This window comes from Hippopotamus amphibius, chromosome X (genome assembly GCF_030028045.1).
Source record: "Hippopotamus amphibius kiboko isolate mHipAmp2 chromosome X, mHipAmp2.hap2, whole genome shotgun sequence".
Lineage (NCBI taxonomy): Eukaryota > Metazoa > Chordata > Mammalia > Artiodactyla > Hippopotamidae > Hippopotamus > Hippopotamus amphibius.
The window spans coordinates 90412911-90432775 of record NC_080203.1 but is presented as its reverse complement, the minus strand read 5'-3'; the positions used below and the strand labels follow the sequence as shown (position 1 = coordinate 90432775).

At 40.3% G+C, this 19865-nt stretch overlaps 1 pseudogene; it reads right to left on the bottom strand.

Annotated features, from left to right (window-relative positions):
* Nucleotides 1-1302: 1302 nt before the first annotated feature.
* Nucleotides 1303-8526, bottom strand: LOC130841515 (REST corepressor 1-like; annotated as a pseudogene).
* Nucleotides 8527-19865: the final 11339 nt, after the last annotated feature.

Sequence of the window (19865 nt, the reverse complement as noted above, 5' to 3'; positions counted from 1 at the left end):
ATTATGGGTGGAGAAGCAGGTATGACATGTCGTTGCGGGCAGAAGTTCAGAACATGTGTGGGGTTAGGACTTCAAGAGAAAGAAACAGGGAAGATGACACACATAACAAGAGAATGAGGCAAGACACTAAAAGATTGAGTTAAGCCTGGAATAGATATGGATTTTTTTTTCTGGAAGTTTTAGAAAATTTATTAAACGTTTGTACTTGTTCCCAGTCCAACCAAAAGGCATTACATACCACTTTGCAGCTTGTTTCTTTCCGTCTTGGTCTCACTAGAGCCAATAACTGATCACGTCTCTGTCCTGTACTACTGACACACTACTCACACTACTGAGAAAGAGGATGGTGCTCACGTGGTCACATCCGTACATGACGGACACAGAGGCTATGTGGAGCGACAGGTAAAAGGGCAGGCATACCAAGAGGATGGGAAACAAACAGCACGGAGCTTTTATAAAACCACCACCAGCTACTCTAATACCCTTTATTATTACCCTAACCTGACATTTAAAATCTGCACTCTGTCAAGAACCTGCAGCAAGTTCTCCCCGGTCTCCTAATCTCAGTGATGTCATCTTTGGCAAGCAATAAACTTTAAAGAAGAAATAAGACACTGAAACAGAAAAAGCAATGAAAACATGGTTGCCAAAAGGAGAAGGCACCAATTCCAAATATACAAGCACCAGGTACAGTGGTATGGACCAATTCTCTTGGAGCTGGGTGGTGGGAGGGGCGGGGGATCAGGAGCAGACAGGTTGGCGCCCATCCTGGGGTGACAGTGATGAAAGCTGAAGGCAGATAAGTGTTGAGGTCCATGTTCCCTGTAAGCTACAGTGTCCAAGGACAGCTGCTGTGAATGAGCTTTCTACCAGGCGGGGAGGGAGAAGGGAGAGACTGAAGCCAACAAATTTATAAACCATGATTATACCTGCGTTCAGGGACATGTGAGTTGTGTCAGGGTGTTTGGCATGATGCAGGTTGTGATGCAGTCTGCCAATGTATTGTGATCTCCAAAGAAGCATGATATCACTTAGATGGATGCCTCAGAAAAGAACAAAGGAAACTTCCTAGAAGGCCAATGGGGTCACGGTTACGCTGAAAATTACATTATGCACAAAGTAGAGATTGCAGGCCATGCAGGAACAGAGTCGCACCTTCCGAGTCGACTACCGGTTCTGAAGCCGCTGACAGGGCAGAGCTGCCGTCGGTGGGCCAGGGCTCCGACTGAGGCGGCGGTCCCGAGTCGCGGGAGGCGTGCAGGCCATGGGATCCACCCCCGCACTCAGGCAGAGTGAGAGATGCAAAAAGCTCTCCGGGAAGTGGTGCCAACACAGAGGAACAAGCAGAGAATTAAGGCAGATGTAGCACGGGACTGGAAGTGTATGCCTTTTTTGGTAATAGCTGCTTGTCCACAGAGACGTGATGCAGATGGCCAGGTGATGTCTGTAATACCTGAATCCTGGATAGCACGGTCGTCCACACCAAGTGCTCAAAGCCACCGGGGTCTCTCATGAGGCAGACGCGTATCTGACATCCAGAACAGAAGCAGCCTCATCTTCCTCTTCAGGCATCTTGATAGAATTATCTGGGGACTTTACAGGTTTCTGGTTACTGGGACCATTGGTTTCTTCTTTCCCATGTTCTGCCTCCCATTCTTGTAAAACTTCATCTATGTTGAAGTGGCGTCGATAATTTACAAAAAAGTTTTTCACTTGTACCACTGATTTGTTCCCAATCACATCTGAGATTGCCTGAAAATCTCGGCCATACTTCCTGATGGCTTGTACGGCGAGAAGCTGCTCTTCTGTGGTCCACCGTGCGTTACATTTCTGAATGACCTCTGGAAGTCGATACAGTTCTATTCCACCATCAAGTTTTTCTTTTAGAGCACTGTTCGTCTGTTTAATATTCTGAATCTGTTGCTTGATAGACATGAGCTCCATGTCCAGCTGTCTCAGCACCGTAGTAGCAGCAGTGGCATTGGCAGAAACAGCCTCCACGTCTTCTTGAGAAAGAAACATTCCTTTGGGAGGTTTCCTTTTTGCTCTATTTTTAGCTTGTGTACTATGTTTTTCTTTTTTGATCTGAGGAATTGTCTCAGTAGGGGGCACCTCCTTTTTGCTTTCTTTGTTTTGATCAATCTCAACGTCAATGGGGTTATTTCCATTTGTTTCTTCCAGTTCATCCTCTCTCTCCTCCCGCTCCCGCTTCTGTCTGCGAACGTGGCGGTCCATCACGCTGGTCTTAGTCCTCATCTTCTTCCAGGAGTAGTAAAACCTCACCAGACTCGCTATAGACTTGTCAGGGAGCATTTGTTGGATTCTATGAAAAGTTTTCCCGTGAAAACTAAAGGCTTGCTCAAACAAGACTTTATCTTCCACAGTCTACTCATCTGCTCCATGTTGTACCCGTGCTTCTCCTTGGTGATGGCAATGTATTCGTCCACTGCTGGTGTTGGAGGGTTGCCTGCAGAGGTGGGGGGGCAGCTGTGGCTCACCGAGGAGACAGGGGCACTGGCAGCAGGGGTTCTGAGAAGTGCTCATTGGCGTGAGCCCTTCCAGAGTCCACCATTAGCTCCACCAAAGAGCCTGTAAGCTCCAGGGCTGGGTCACCTCAGGCCAAACGACCACCAGGGTGGGAACACAGCCCCACCCTTTGGCCTAGATATGGATTTTAATGGGAGAATATCTCCTGGTGGAATTATCCAATTCTGGGAGGTGAAAGTAGACAAATATTGTTGAACTGGGGACACTTTTCGACATCCAAAATTTCTTTCTTCCCCATGTCCAGTTTTATTGAGGTGTAAGTGACACATAATACCTTTCTCACACCTAAGGAAATAAACAGTAATATTCTCACAATAAAATTTTAATGTCATCTAATAATATCATCCAAGCCATATTAATATTTCCCTAGTTGTCCCCCCAAATGTCTTTCATAGCATTTTTAAAAACCAGGATCCAGTCGAGTTTCATGGATGTTTTGTTATGTCTCTTATAGTTTGTTTGAATTTGAAACATTTGTTCCACATTTTTTTTGTTCTACATTTTTATAAAATATTTTTGAAGTTAAAAAAATGGACAGCTGAGCTTGAAAACTAACAAAAAAAAAAGGAGCTCCCCAGGGATCAGCAACAGAGAGCCCAGTCTAATCACAATCATGTGAGTCTTTAAAAGTGGAAGAAGAGTGGGTCAGAGAGATGTGACATGAGAAGGATTTGACCCATGTTGCTGACTTTGAAGGTGGGGGGGGGGGCACAAATCAAGGAATAGAGTTAGCCTGTTTATAGCCAGCAAGAAAATGGGGACCTCAGTCCAACAACTGCCAGGAACTGAATTCTGCCAACAGCTCAAATGAGCACCAAACAAATTCTGCCCTGGAACCTCTAGACAGGAATAAGCCTTGTGACATTTGATTATCAGCTAGTGAGACCTGTATGGGACATCTGACCTCCAGAACTGTAAGAGAGCACACGTGTATTTTAAACTGCTAATTTTGTGGTAATTTGTTTCGGCAGCAATAGAGAACTTCTATAGCATGATTCTGAACCAGGCTCAGAGCCATGCTTACTTTACAAGGAGGTGGCTGCTCACAAGAGTGTGGAGGCTGGGTCACCACACCAAGCCCATCCTCAGGGCAATATTGGAATGCCAGGAGAGTGAGGTTCAAAATGGGGATGTAAGTTGTTTCAAATAGAAACAAGGATGACCTAAGGACTAAGGGTGCTACCCCAGGAAATCTCTTAATTTTTCAAAAAGACAGGATTGTCCCAAATGCCACCCTCCAAGAGAAGAAACAGTAAACGTGCATGAAACTCCACTGTCCCCCGTATGGTAAAATGAGTGCCATTGTTAATCTCTTGATAAATCCCAGTAGAGTTTAAACTGAGAGGTTGTGGACCCTAGCCTAGACAACTAACACACTCTAAGTTGCCTCCTGTTGAGGCTGAAAGCAAGATTCTCTCTTTCTCTCACATTTTCTATGGTTACCCTTCTTTCCTCCAGATATCACTGTCTTGGATACACACTTTGCTTTCTGACAACAGTGTGGGTCTGGACACTATTATGTTTTAGTTTCTAGCAACGTGATTTTGCTTGGGATAACAGCTTCAGGGGCTAAGTTTTGTTTGTGGTTAACAATTTTTTTCTTTTAAATAACTTTTTATTAATACAAAAGCAGTACAGATGGATTGTAGAAAATTAGACAATATAGACAAGTAGAAACATAATAAATTATTAAATAAGTAAAATTTCCACTACCCAGAAATCACCACTGTAAGACCCTAGTGCATAACCTGCAGGATCCACCCCATCCCCCACCCCTGCCGTGTGTGTGTGTGTGTGAGTGTGTTTCTATACGTGCTTTTATTTTATTACCAAACTGAGATCTTACTACACATATTGTTCTATAGCCTGTTTTTTTTCCAGTCATCAACCTCTGTTTTGCTATTTTAGTAAATTTTCAACTTATTTAACACCTAGACCATATTCATATTTTCCCAAATGACCTAAAAATATCCCTTACAGCTGCTTCATCCAAAGCAGTACCCAATCCAGACCATGTATTGTATCTGGTCCTTATGTCCCTTAACCCTCTTTTAATTTAGCACAGACACCATTTTTAATGATATTGATTTGCCAAAGATACTAGGCCAATGGTTCTGCAGAATGTTCCACTTACTGGGTTTGTCTGATTGCTTCCTTGCATTATTTTCTTCTAAACTTTGTACATGTGGCATTGGTACAGGGAAAATCTTACATGTCCAGTTAACTTTTTGAACTCTTGAACATGTGACTCAGAGTTGGATTAATTCTTTTTTGGAAGTCCTGCGTGAACTTCACCTATTCCAGTGGATGACAGTCCAGTTTGCAGTTGCCAAAGGAACTTCCACTCTCCTCACACCTCAGAGTGATATCCTTATAGCTGAAAGTGAGCAGCAACAGAAATTGAGGAGGAAATGATTTTGGACTTAAATTTCTTTGTAATTTTGGAATTTATTTTCTTCCCAAGTATTTCAGAAGAGGAGAAATATCACATTGTTCAAATCTAGAACATTTATATATTATTTGGGACATTTTAATGCTATCATTTGAGCTGAATGTGTAACTTCTGGTGAACCATACTGGACAATGTGGTTGGGCTTAATTTAGGATGGGAAAATACAACAGGGATAGACTTCACAGCCTAGGATGTGGCAGGGAACTTGGAGTTAATTTGATTAATGTCCTATTCTGATCCATTTCCGAGACTTCTGGAAACAAAGCAGAATTGCCCAACATTTGTCCTAGAAGGAGCAGGGGTCAGTATTGGGAGAATGGTCTTATGTGAAACCTGGACTACCCTGCTGAACTCTAGTTCCTATCCCTGATGCAGGCAGCCACATTCCCAAAGGATCAGTTTGGCTATTAACCCAAGAGGTTATGATAACAAAAAGGTTGAGAAGGCTTAGAGAAATCTTTCCTTTGTAATGGGCTGAATTGTACCCCCCTCCATTTCATATGTTGAAGCCCTAACCCCCCATACCTCAGAATGTGACTGTATTTGGAAATAGGGCCTTTAAAGAGGAAATTCAGTTAAAATGAGGCTGTTAGGGTGAGCCCTAATCCAATCTGACAGTGTCCTTATAAGTAGAGGAGATCAGGACACACAAAGATACCAGAGGCAAGTGAGCACAGAGAGACGACTCTGTGAAGAGGCAGCAAGAGGGCATTCATGTGCAAGCCAAACAGAGAGGCCCCAGGAGAAGCCAACCTTGCTAATACCTTGATCTTGGACTTCCAGCCTTCAGAACTGTGAGAAATAAATTTCTGTTGTTTAAGTCACCTAGTCTGTGATATTTTGTTATGGCAGCCTGAAGAGACTAAGACATTCTTTTTCCTCTGTTCCTGTCAGTCCATGATATAGAAAATTGCCCCCTTTTAGAAGTATAGAAATCACCTGAGGTGTTTTTAAAAAATACTGCTATTTGGGCTCTTCACCCCAGAGATTCTTATTGAATTACTCTAGGTGGTGTCCTGGGTATCAGGTAATTTTAAACTGTTGAGAGTCTGAGAACTGTTAGGATAGGAGGTCAACCAAGAGCTGTGTGGCACAGCAACTGGAGATGAATGAAACCAGGGCTTCACTAACAAAGCAAGAGAATGGTAGGAATCCAGCCACCCCATTCAACTTTTAGGGAAAATTGGTCCTATTATTAGGAATTTGGACCCTGTGGACTGTTGTTCAGTGCAAATTGCTTTCCCAGCATTCAGGAGTGATTCTACCAGGCCTTTTATTATGCACAGAGATATCAGTTTTTAGTAAGTAACAAATAGTACTATAGCAATGCAAAAGGGGAACAGATTCAGCCTTCAGCAGAAGCCTGATAAAAAGCCATGCCCAGTAGCCTCCTTACAAATCTGAATTCTTGGCCCTAAAAAGGGCAGTCACTCACAAGTCTTAGAATTTCATATTTAAGATGGTTATTGAAGTATGATAGCCACATAGTACTTTCAGATTAGCTGGAGACACTGTCCTCCACTGTGGTCATATGCCTGCGTGCTGCGCCACTGCACAGCCATAATTCACACATGGAAAATGGATATTATAACACTCATATTCTTTAAAACTTTTAAATTCATTTTTATTTACATACAATAAAATTTACTCATTAGTGTACAGTTCTATCAGTTTAGACAGAGCCTAGAGTCATATAACTACCACCACAGTCAAGACATAGAACAGTTCCTTCACCCACCAAATTCCTTTACCAGCACATATATACTTGGTATGCATCCCCACAAGCCCCAGATGCTTAGTGCCTCTGTGGACAGTTTTGGCACAACACCCAGTGCAGCCCACTTTTGACTGTCCTGAAATGGGCACAGCAAGTAGAGATAAATAATAAAGGTGAGTCCTGGTAGTCTTGAGAAGGAGGATGGCCCTATCGCCTTCATGACTGGAATTCAAAGTTTTAGCAAGGGGTGGCCCTATTTTGGTTAGGTTTTAGGGCAATGTTAGTGCCTTATCATTGAGGACTAGATTCTGTACCAGAGTTTAGAGAGAGAACCAATCGCTTACCAGATTTCAAATGTATCAAGATAAACTTTGAAAGCCTTCCTGCCAGCGCACTCTGGAGCAGCAGACTCAATACCAGGCAGTTATTGCATCATCTCAAAAGAAACACTCTTATAATCAATTAAACTCATTATAGTTGAATATTTAGTTCCTGCCAAAGCACATTTTAAATCCCCATTTCGAAATAATGTATTCACAGAGATCGGGTCTACTATATAAAGGATGTCATGAAACTAATTACTTCAAGAAGCGTTATAAAGTTTTTGCTGGGGCAAAATATCTTTAAAAGGGGCTTTCCAACATTGCTCAGAACATACGTGCTCACTGATACTAAACTAGATACTGTGGGACAATGATGGGTAGACTTACTGTTTCTAATTTTAGCATTCATAGCAGAATGGACATCTACAAAGAATCCCCTTCAACTCTCCCTGGGGACAAAAAAAGCCCTTAGGGACTTCTTGGAAGTAGAACAAATTCCTAAAGGACTTATAGCTGTGTATCAGTCCAGATCTTTGGTTGTAAGCAACAGAATTTGGCTCTGGATGATTTAAGCAGGAAAATAATTCATTAAAAGGATATTGGGCAGCTCCCAGAATCAGCAGGTGGGCTAGAGAAGCAGGTTTCAGACAGGAACAAACACTCAAACCACGCCTCAGAACTGATCTGGTGAGGAGCCCACTGCAGCACCTCTGAGTACTCCAGTCTTCAGCTTTCACCACTGTCGCCCTACAAGGAGCTCTATCTTTCTGTGAATGCTAGTGCTACCCTCGAGAGAGACTCTGCCTGTGTCCCTGGTTCTTTGTCTCTAACTCTGACAAAATCTAGGGTTATGTGCCAACACCCTAGCTGCAAAGGAGAGTAAATGTGGCATTCTCAAGTCTGTAGGGGGAGGCACGCTCTGCCTCCTTCCAAGAATCATAAGATGGGGAAGTCCCTAACCAGAGGAAGTGGGTTCAAATGCACACTCAAAAAGAGTAGCGAAAGACCCAGCACAGGATGACAGTTGGGGGCTGCTTGGTGTCACGTGGCACCAAGTTAGTCATTGCTACCTCATTTAGGAGCAGAGTAAAGGAAAACAGAGTGGGCTGACCCTGAGCTGAGGAAAGTGATCAAAGAAAGGAACAAGGGCTCTATTTCCCATGGGGCCTTAATATTTTCTTGCAAGTTTGGAGGGAATGAGAACTGCCTAATCTTTGGAGGTGGGGGGCTATATTCGGAGCTTCAGTGCCCTATACAAGGCAGAGAAAGCAATCGGTGTCATCCTCAGAATATAACTTCCTTGTCTAGAGACTGTGGCATGATGACTTGGGTGATCTGGGAGCAAGTGGGTGGTGGTGGTAGGTGGAGGGAGAGAATTTAGAGTACTTTTCTCAGCAAGCCATTGCGTTTGATCCCTTGATGAAATGTACCTGGACATACCTGGGGACAAAATCAGGCATCACAGTATATTTTCTGATTGTAGCCATTTGGTTCGAAAGCTAAGAGGTTTATGTATAACAACTTTAAGAAGTTCCTGCTCTAAAATTATCACTCATTGTTCAACTGCTCTTAGTATCCTTAGTAGTGGCTAGTAAGGATAAGGGGTCTGGGTGCTGCTGTGAAATTGGGGGCTGCCCTGTGAGCAACAACTTCCTAGCATATGGTAAGGAAACTTGGATCCCTCTACTGTGTACAAAGTGTAGTCAGAAAGTGGGGCAAGTCCAGATAAAGTGATTTACCAAAATAACCTATTGCTCATAAAGGAACTGGTTAGGAAAACTACCCCACATACTCCAGTGTAGAGAGGGAAAAACCTTTCCACACCCAGAATAGAAGGCAAGGACAAATCCTTTGAGGGATTCAGCTTTGTACTATATTGAAGGAAACAGCACCTTAACCATCAGAGAGTGAGGGAGTAGGGTGGTGAATTGAAGTGGGGATATGGAGACAGCCACCTATCAAGCTGCCCACCCACCTACAGCCTGGGAGAATCCTGTGCAGCACTCTTTGAACCAAACAGTCCATATGTGGGGAATCTGGTTGTAGGTGGGTAAAGCAGATAAGGCCAGTTGTTTGCCCACATCCATTTCTCCCTCTTCTTCCTTGCTGGCATGGTCCTGAAGTGGTCATGTGCTTAAGGATGGGTTGTACCCCAGCCCCATGTTGAGGTGGTGGTGGAATCTTGAATAGTCAATGCCAATCATTGATGGCCTCATTCTCCTTGCCAGTGATTGGTTTAGGTATGGGAATGTGACCCAGTCCTAGGACCTGAGGGGAAGTCTACTGGGGGACTTTTGGGAATGGTTTTCCTCAGTAATAAAAGGATATGTATAGGAGGAAACTCTCCTCTTGTTTAACAGGATGTTGTTATGTCTGCATGCAATGCTGGAACTGCTACAGCTGTTTTACAACCAGGAGGAAAGAACTGCTGTCAGTAGAGGAAGGCAGAGAAAAAAGAATGGAAGCCCTTTTGCCTTTGATGATATTTGATTACTGAATCAATCATCCCTGAAACTACCATACAGGAATTTTTGAACCAGTTTTACAAAATGACCCATTCCTTTTTCTCATGGAGAGGGATGTGGGATGTGGACTGAGTTTTCTTTGTGGAGGCATAAAAATTTTCACTGGGAGCACAGTATAGTAGGTTATGAGAGCTTAAATTGTGACACACATATTGTGTCAAGAAGTCCTTCTTGGGGATAGGCTGAAATCATGAAAAAATAAAAACATTTACCTGTGTTTTAAGGTAATGGAGACCAAACACTGGGTGTAGTTACATAGCTGGTCAGTGACCTGAGAAGGGCCAGGTCAATAGATGAGGGATATTGCCATGAGAAACACTGATTTGGACCAGAGAACCCAACCCAGAACCATGGCCAGGAGCTAGAGTATCCATCCCATGAATGGAAACATCACCTTACTTGTGCTTTGACATCTTGCCACCTGAGCATCTGCATAAGCGAACAGTTGCCCCACCTGTACCTCCAAATGTTACCTTCTCACTGCCTTCTTGTTACATGGATGGAAACAAGATCCTGTCTGTGCCTCAAGACCTTGTACCACAATCATCTAGCCAATGTGTGAGGACCCTTAGCCATGGGACTTGAAGGGGTGCGTTCTGTTCACCCTGGACATCTGTAGGTGTCAGAGAGGAGATCCCATATCTGTACTTCGAGACAAGAACTGGAACATGTTAGTGTATCACTAGCTAAGGACAGAGGGACATAGGCACTATTACATACCTGACAACTGAAATAAAAAGTTTTTGTATCAACCTTAGAACCAAAAGTAGTGGTAACGTGTATTAAAATTATATGGCTGGACTTGACTATAGGACAATCATCCAAATCTAGAATCATAATTGTTGTAATTATATTATAATCAAAAGAAAAATACAAAATTAAAGTATTTTATGAAGAGTTTGTGGACAAATGAGAATACACTTTTGGAACCCCCACTGGCCATGGACCTTAGTTTGAGAAACATTAGGTTGGGACAGTCTCAGAAGGGATTATCAATATGGGAAGAAATAATATTGAAACCTAAATTGCACTTTTCTTTGTATGACATGACACTGACAATTCAAGGCTTAATCCAATGTTTCTTAACTACAATATACCCAAGAATCACCTAGACTGCTTAATGGAATGCAGATTCCTAGGCCCCCAGCAATTCTGATTCAGTAGTTCAGGGGTGAGGCCCAGAAACCTGCATTTTAAACAGGTGGTTTTGATTCAGACACATCAGGGATCATACTTTCAGAAACACTGAATCTGCCAACAAGAAGTGGGCCACTAAAGTGATACAGCCCCAAGAAGAGGAATTCTCCTCAATAACCATCTTCTATGGGGCGAAGGGGGACAACAGGCTGGAGAAATTTTCCGAAGACAGACCCAGAGGTGGGAGCAGACAGATTGGTTGATCAAGGGATACATTCTACTCTCAGAGGAAGGGAACTTTTGCTACCCCAGTAGAGTCTGGATTTTGGATTGGTGGCCGACTGCTATGTGCTGTTTCCTTTTCTCTTTTCCAAAATGCTAGCTTTAATTTCAGTCATCTGGTTTTCCTTCCACCATTGTGCAACTGGGTATATTAGAGGTTGGTTAAATATATCATTTAGACATAGTTTGCCTAACTATGACAATTGTATCAGTTTAAAATTTTAGTTAAAAATGATAGAAAACCCATATAAACTTATGTAAGCAAAGATTTTTTATTTTAATATTTTATTGAGATTTAATTGATATGTAATAAATTGCACATATGTAGAGTGCACAATTAATTGTGGTAAGTTTTGACATATATGTATATACATACATATATATACATATATATATGAAACCATCACCACAATCAATATAATAATGAATATATCCATCACCACCCCAAATTTCCCTATGCCCCTTTGTAATTCCTCTCATCTACCCTTGCCCCCCTGATCCCCAGGAGACCACTACTCTGCTTTCCATCACTATATATTAGCTGTAATTTCTAGACCTTTATTTAAATGGAGTCATGCAGTATGTAGTCTTTTTTTGTCTGGCTTTTTTTACTCAGCACACTTTAGTTTGAGATTCATTTGTGCTGTTCTATTGTAGTTCACTCATTTTTATTGTTGAGTAGAATTCCATTGTAAGGATGTACCACAATTTGTTTATCCAATTCACCTGTTGAAGGACGTTTGCATTGTTTCCAGTTGGAGACTTAAAAATAAAGTGACTATAAACGTTCTTGTACAAGCCTTTGTGGGAAAATATACTTTCACTTCCCTTGGATAAATTCCTAGGAGAATGGTTGAATCATATGGCAGATGTATACCTAACCTTTTTTATTGTAGTTAAGTTTTTAAGAAAGTGCTAAATTGTTTTCCACAGTGGCTGGATCATTTTATATCCCACTAGCAGTGTATGAGAGTTCCAGTTCCTCCACATACTAGAACAATTGGGTTGGTTAGTTTTTTTTTTTTTTAATTTTTGCCATTCTATAAGGTAGTAGTATTATCTCATTGTAGCTTTAATTTTCATTTCCCAAATGACTAATGGTGTGGAGTGTCACTTTATGTGCTTATTGCTATCCATATATCTTCTGTGGTAGAATGTCTGGTCAAATATTTTTCCTGTTTTTAATTTAAATTTTTATTTTATTTTATTTTTTCCAGATCTTTATTGGAGTATAATTGCTTTGCACTGTGCCAGTTTCTGCTGTACAACAAAGTGAATCAGTTGTGTTTATACATATATCCCCATATCCCCTTCCTCTTGAACCTCCCTCCCACCCTCCTATCCCACCCCTCTAGATTATCACCAATCATCGAGTTGATTTCCCTGTGTTAAGCAGTTGCTTCCCACTAGCCATCTGTTTTACATTTGGTAGTGTAAAATGTCAATGCTACTCTCTCACTTTGTCCCAGCATCTCCTTCCCCACATCCTTGTGTCCTCAAGTCTGTTCTCTACATCTGTGTCTTTATTCTTCCCCTGCCACTGAGTTCATCAGTACCATTTTTTTAGACTCCATATATACGTGTTAGCATACGGTATTTGTTTTTCTCTTTCTGAGTTACTTCACTCTGTATGACAGACTCTAGGTCCATCCACCTCACTACAAATAACTCAATTTCATTCCTTTTTATGGCTGAGTAGTATTCCATTGTATATATGTGCCTCATCTTCCTTATCCATTCATCTGTTGATGGACTTTTAGGTTCCTTCCATGTCCTGGCTATTGTAAATAGCACTGCAATGGACATTGGAGTGCAGGTATCTTTTTGATTTTGGTTTTCTCAGGGTATACACCCAGTAGTGAGATTGCTGGATCATATGGCAGTTCTATTTTTAGTTTTTTAAGGAATATCCATACGGTTTTCCATAGTGGCTGTATCACGTTACATTCCCACCAACCGAGCAGAAGGGTTTCCTTTTCTTCACAGCCTCTCCAGCATTTATTGTTTCAAGTTGGTCATTCTGACTGGTGTGAGGTGATACCTCATTGTGGCTTTGATTTGCATTTCTCTGATGATTAGTGATGTGGAGCATCTTTTCATGTGTTTGTTGGCCATCTGTATGTCTTCTTTGGAGAAATGTCTATTTAGGTCTTTTGCCCATTTGTGGATTGGGTTATTTGCTTTTTTGGTATTAAGCTTCATGAGCTGTTTGTATATTTTGGAGGTTAATCCTTTGTCCGTTGTTTCATAGGCAATTATTTTTTCCCATTCTGAGGGTTGCCTTTTAGTCTTGTTTATGGTTTCTTTCGCTGTGCAAAAGCTTTTAAGTTTCATGAGGTCCCATTTGTTTATTCTTGATTTTATTTCCATGATTCTAGGAGGTGGGTCAAAAAGGATCTTGCTTTGATATATGTCATAGAGTGTTCTGCCTATGTTTTCCCCTAGGAGTTTTATAGTGTCTGACCTTACATGTAGCTCTTTATCCATTTGGAGTTTATTTTTGTGTATGGTGTTAGGAAGTGTTCTAATTTCATTCTTTTACATGCAGCTGTCCAATTTTCCCAGCACCACTTATTGAAGAGGCTGTCTTTTTTCCATTGTATACGCGTGCCTCCTTTGTCAAAGATAAGGTGCCCATATGTGTTTGGGCTTACTTCTGAGTTCTCTATTCTATTCCATTGATCTTCCTTCCTCTTTTTGTGCCAGTACCATACTGTCTTGATCACTATGGCCTTGCAGTATAGTTTGAAGTCAAGAAGGCTGATTCCACCTACTCCATTTTTCCTTCTCAAGATTGCTTTGGCTATTCGGGGTCTTTTGCATTTCCATACAAATCGTAAGGTTTCTTGCTCTAGTTCTGTGAAAAATGCCATTGGTAATTTGATCGGGATTGCATTGAATCTGTAAATTGCTTTGGGTAGTACAATCATTTTCACGATGTTGATTCTTCCAATCCAGGAACATGGTATGTCCCTCCATTTGTTTGTGTCATCTTTGATTTCTTTCATCAATGTCTTAAAGTTTTCTGCATACAGATCTTTTGCCTCCTTAGGCAGGTTTATTCCTAGGTATTTTATTCTTTTGGTTGCAATGGTAAAGGGGAGTGTTTCCTTAATTTCTCTTTCTGCTCTTCTGTTGTTAGTGTATAGGAATGCAAGAGATTTCTGTGCATTAATTTTGTATCCTGCTACTTTACTAAACTCATCAATGAGTGCTAGCAGTTTTCTGGTAGAGTCTTTAGGGTTTTCTATGTATAATATCTTGGCATCTGCAAAGAGTGACAATTTTACTTCTTCTTTTCCAATTTGGATTCCTTTTATTTCATTTTCTTCTCTGATTGCTGTGGCTAACACTTCCAAAACTTTGTTGAATACTAGTGGTGAGAGTGGACACCCTTGTCTTGTTCCTGTTCTTAGAGGGAATTCTTCCAGTTTTTCCCCATTGAGAACGATGTTGGCTTTTGGTTTTTCATATAAGGCTTTTATTATGTTGAGGTAATTTCCTTCTATGCCCATTTTCTGGAGAGCTTTTATCATACATGGATGTTGAACTTTGTCAAAAGCTTTTTCTGCATCTATTGAAATGATCATATGGTTTTTATCCTTCAAGTTGTTGATATGATGTATCACGTTGATTGATTTGCGTGTATTGAAGAATCCTTGCATCCCAGGGATAAACCCCACTTGATCATGGTGTATGATTTTTTTAATGTGCTGTTGCAGTCTGTTAGCTAGTATTTTGTTGAGGATTTTTGCATCTATATTCATCAGTGATATTGGTCTGTAGTTTTCTTTTTTTGTGACATCTTTGCCTGGTTTTGGTATCAGGGTGATGGTGGCCTCGTAGAATGAGTTTGGGAGTGCTCCGCCTTCTGCAATATTTTGGAAGAGTTTGAGAAGGATAGGTGTTAGCTCTTCTCGAAATGTTTGATAGAATTCACCCGTGAACCCATCTGGTCCTGGGCTTTTGTGTGTTGGGAGATTTTTAATCACTGCCTCAATTTCCGTACTTGTGATTGGTCTGTTCATATTTTCTATTTCTTCCTGGTTCAGTCTTGGAAGATTGTATTTTTGTAAGAATGTATCCATTTCTTCCAGATTATCCAATTGATTGGCATATAGTTGCTTGTAGTAGTCTCTCATGATGTTTTGTATTTCTGAGGTGTCCGTTGTGACTTCTCCTTTTTCATTTCTAATTCTGTTGATTTGCATCTTCTCCCTTTTTTTCTTGATGAGTCTGGCTAATGGTTTATCAATTTTGTTAATCTTCTCAAAGAACCAGCTTTTAGTTTTATTTATTTTTGCTATGGTTTCCTTCCTTTCTTTTTCATTTATTTCTGCTCTGATCTTTATGATTTCTTTCCTTCTGCTCACTTTGGGGTTTCTTTGTTCTTCTTTCTCTAGTTGTTTTTGGTGTAAGGTTAGGTTGTTTATTCGATAATTTTCTTGTTTCTTAAGGTAGGACTGTATTGCTATAAACTTCCCTCTTAGAACTGCTTTTGCTGCGTCCCATAGGTTTTGGGTTGTTGTGTTTTCATTATCGTTTGTTTCTAGATATTTTTTGATTTCCTCTTTGATTTCTTTAGTGATTCCTTGGTTGTTTAAGAGTGAATTGTTTAGCATCCATGTGTTTGTCTTTTTTGCAGTTTTTTTCCTGTATTTGATATCTAGTCTCATGGCATTGTGGTCTGAGAAGATGCTTGATATGATTTCAATTTTCTTGAATTTACTGAGATTTGATTTGTGACCCAAGATGTGATCTATCCTGGAAAATGTTCCGTGTGCACTTGAGAAGAACGTGTATTCTGTCGTTTTTGGATGGAATGTCCTATAAATATCAATTAAGTCGAGATGGTCTAATGTGTCATTTAAAGCTTGTGTGTCTATTTATTTTCTGTTTGGATGATCTGTCCATTGATGTAAGTGGGGTGTTCAAGTCTCCCACTATTATTGTGTTACTGTCAAAGTCCGCTTTTATAGCTGTTAGCATTTGCCTTATGTATTGAGGTGCTCCTATATTGGGGGCATAGATATTGACCATTGTGATATGTTCTTCTTGAATGGATCCCTTGATCATTATGTAGTGTCCTTCCTTGTCTCTTGTAATAGTCTTTACTTTCAAGTCTAATTTGTCTGATATGAGTATTGCTACTCCAGCCTTCTTTTGACTTCCATTTGCATGGAATATCTTTTTCCATCCCTTGACTTTCTTTTTTTTTTTTTCTTTATTTATTTATTTATTTATTTTTTGGGGGGGGTACACCAGGTTCAATCATCCATTTTTATACACATATCCCCGTATTCCCTCCCTTCCTTGACTCCCCCCCCAAGCCCCCCCCACCCTCCCCGCCCCAGTCCTCAAAGGCATCTTCCATCCTCGAGTTGGACTCCCTTTGTTATACAACAACTTCCCACTGACTATTTTACAGTTGGTAGTATATATATGTCTGTGTTACTCTCTCGCTTCATCTCAGTTTCCCCTTCACCCCCCGCCCCCTCCCATACCTCGAGTTCTCCAGTCCATTCTCTGTATCTGCATCCTTGTTCTGGTCACTGAGTCCAACAGTACCATTTTTAGATTCCGTATATGTGAGTTAGCATACAATATTTGTCCTTCTCTTTCTGACTTACTTCACTCTGTATGACAGACTGTAGTTCTATCCACCTCATTACATATAGCTCCATCTCATCCCTTTTTATAGCTGAGTAATATTCCATTGTATATATATACCACATCTTCTGTATCCATTCATTTGTTGATGGGCATTTAGGTTGCTTCCATGTCCTGGCTATTGTAAATAGTGCTGCAATAAACATTATGGTACAAGTTTCTTTTGGGATTATGGTTTTCTCTGGGTATATGCCCAGGAGTGGGATTACTGGATCATATGGTAGTTCTATTTGTAGTTTTTTAAGGAACCTCCAAATTGTTTTCCATAGTGGCTGTACCAATTTACAGTCCCACCAACAGTGCAGGAGAGTTCCTTTTTCTCCACACCCTCTCCAACATTTGTTGTTTCCAGACTTTGTGATGATGGCCATTCTGACTGGTGTGAGGTGATACCTCATTGTGGCTTTGACTTGCATTTCTCTGATGATTAGTGATGTGGAGCATCTTTTCATGTGTTTGTTGGCCATCTGTATGTCTTCTTTGGAGAAATGTCTATTTAGGTCTTCTGCCCATTTGTGGATTGGGTTATTTGCTTTTTTGGTATGAAGCTTCATGAGCTGCTTGTATATTTTGGAGGTTAATCCTTTGTCCGTTGTTTCATAGGCAATTATTTTTTCCCATTCTGAGGGTTGCCTTTTAGTCTTGTTTATGGTTTCTTTTGCTGTGCAAAAGCTTTTAAGTTTCATGAGGTCCCATTCATTTATTCTTGATTTTATTTCCATGATTCTAGGAGGTGGGTCAAAAAGGATGGCGCTTTGATGGATGTCATATAGTGTTCTGCCTATGTTTTCCTCTAGGAGTTTTATAGTGTCTGGCCTTACATGTAGGTCTTTAATCCATTTGGAGTTTACTTTTGTGTATGGTGTTAGGAAGTGTTCTAATTTCATTCTTTTGCATGTTGCTGCCCAGTTCTGCCAGCACCACTTATGGAAGAGGCTGTCTTTTTTCCATTGTATATTCTTGCCTCCTTTGTCAAAGATAAGGTGCCCATATGTGTTTGGGCTTACTTTTGAGTTCTCTATTCTATTCCATTGATCTTCCTTTCTATTTTTGTGCCAGTACCATACTGTCTTGATCACTATGGCCTTGTAGTATAGTTTGAAGTCAGGAAGCCTGATTCCACCTACTCCATTTTTCCTTCTCAAGATTGCTTTGGCTATTCGGGGTCTTTTGCGTTTCCATACAAATCGTAAGATTTCTTGCTCTAGTTCTGTGAAAAATGCCATTGGTAATTTGATCGGGATTGCATTGAATCTGTAAATTGCTTTGGGTAGTATAGACATTTTCACGATGTTGATTCTTCCAATCCAGGAACATGGTATGTCCCTCCATCTGTTTGTGTCGTCTTTGATTTCTTTCATCAATGTCTTAAAGTTTTCTGCATACAGATCTTTTGCCTCCTTAGGCAGGTTTATTCCTAGGTATTTTATTCTTTTGGTTGCAATGGTGAATGGGAGAGTTTCCTTAATTTCTCTTTCTGCTCTTCCATTGTTAGTGTATAGGAATGCAAGAGATTTCTGTGCATTAATTTTGTATCCTGCTACTTTACTAAACTCATCAATGAGTGCTAGCAGTTTTCTGGTAGAGTCTTTAGGGTTTTCTATATATAATATCATGTCATCTGCAAAGAGTGACAATTTTACTTCTTCTTTTCCAATTTGGATTCCTTTTATTTCTTTTTCTTCTCTGATTGCTGTGGCTAAAACTTCCAAAACTATGTTGAATAATAGTGGTGAGAGTGGACACCCTTGTCTTGTTCCTGTTTTTAGGGGGAATTCTTCCAGTTTTTCTCCATTGAGAACAATGTTGGCTTTTGGTTTTGCATATATGGCTTTTATTATGTTGAGGTAATTTCCTTCTATGCCCATTTTCTGGAGAGCTTTTATCATAAATGGATGTTGAACTTTGTCAAAAGCTTTTTCTGCATCTATTGAAATGATCATATGGTTTTTATCCTTCAATTTGTTGATATGATGTATCACATTGATTGATTTGCGTATATTGAAGAATCCTTGCATCCCAGGGATAAACCCCACTTGATCATGGTGTATGATTTTTTTAATGCGCTGTTGCAGTCTGTTAGCTAGTATTTTGTTGAGGATTTTTGCATCTATATTCATCAGTGATATTGGTCTATTGTTTTCTTTTTTTGTGACATCTTTGCCTGGTTTTGGTATCAGGGTGATGGTAGCCTCGTAGAATGAGTTTGGGAGTGCTCCGCCTTCTGCAATATTTTGGAGGAGTTTGAGAAGGATAGGTGTTAACTCTTCTCGAAATGTTTGATAGAATTCGCCTGTGAACTCATCTGGTCCTGGGCTTTTGTGTGTTGGGAGATTTTTAATCACTGCCTCAATTTCCGTACTTGTGATGGGTCTGTTCATGGTTTCTATTTCTTCCTGGTTCAGTCTTGGAAGATTGTATTTTTGTAAGAATGTATCCATTTCTTCCAGGTTATCCAATTGATTGGCATATAGTTGTTTGTAGTAGTCTCTCATGATGTTTTGTATTTCTGAGGTGTCCGTTGTGACTTCTCCTTTTTCATTTCTAATTCTGTTGATTTGCATCTTCTCCCTTTTTTTCTTGATGAGTCTGGCTAATGGTTTATCAATTTTGTTAATCTTCTCAAAGAACCAGCTTTTAGTTTTATTTATTTTTCTTATGGTTTCCTTCCTTTCTTTTTCATTTATTTCTGCTCTGATCTTTATGATTTCTTTCCTTCTGCTCACTTTAGGGTTTCTTTGTTCTTCTTTCTCTAGTTGTTTTTGGTGTAAGGTTAGGTTGTTTATTCGATAATTTTCTTGTTTCTTAAGGTAGGACTGTATTGCTATAAACTTCCCCCTTAGAACTGCTTTTGCTGCATCCCATAGGTTTTGGGTTGTTGTGTTTTCGTTGTCATTTGTTTCTAGATATTTTTTGATTTCCTCTTTGATTTCTTTAGTGATTCCTTGGTTGTTTAAGAGTGAATTGTTTAGCCTCCATGTGTTTGTCTTTTTTGCAGTTTTTTTCCTGTAATTGATATCTAGTCTCATGGCGTTGTGGTCTGAGAAGATGCTTGATATGATTTCAATTTTCTTGAATTTGCTGAGGTTTGATTTGTGACCCAAGATGTGATCTATCCTGGAAAATGTTCCGTGTGCACTTGAGAAGAACGTGTATTCTGTCGTTTTTGGATGGAATGTCCTATAAATATCAATTAAGTCGAGATGGTCTAA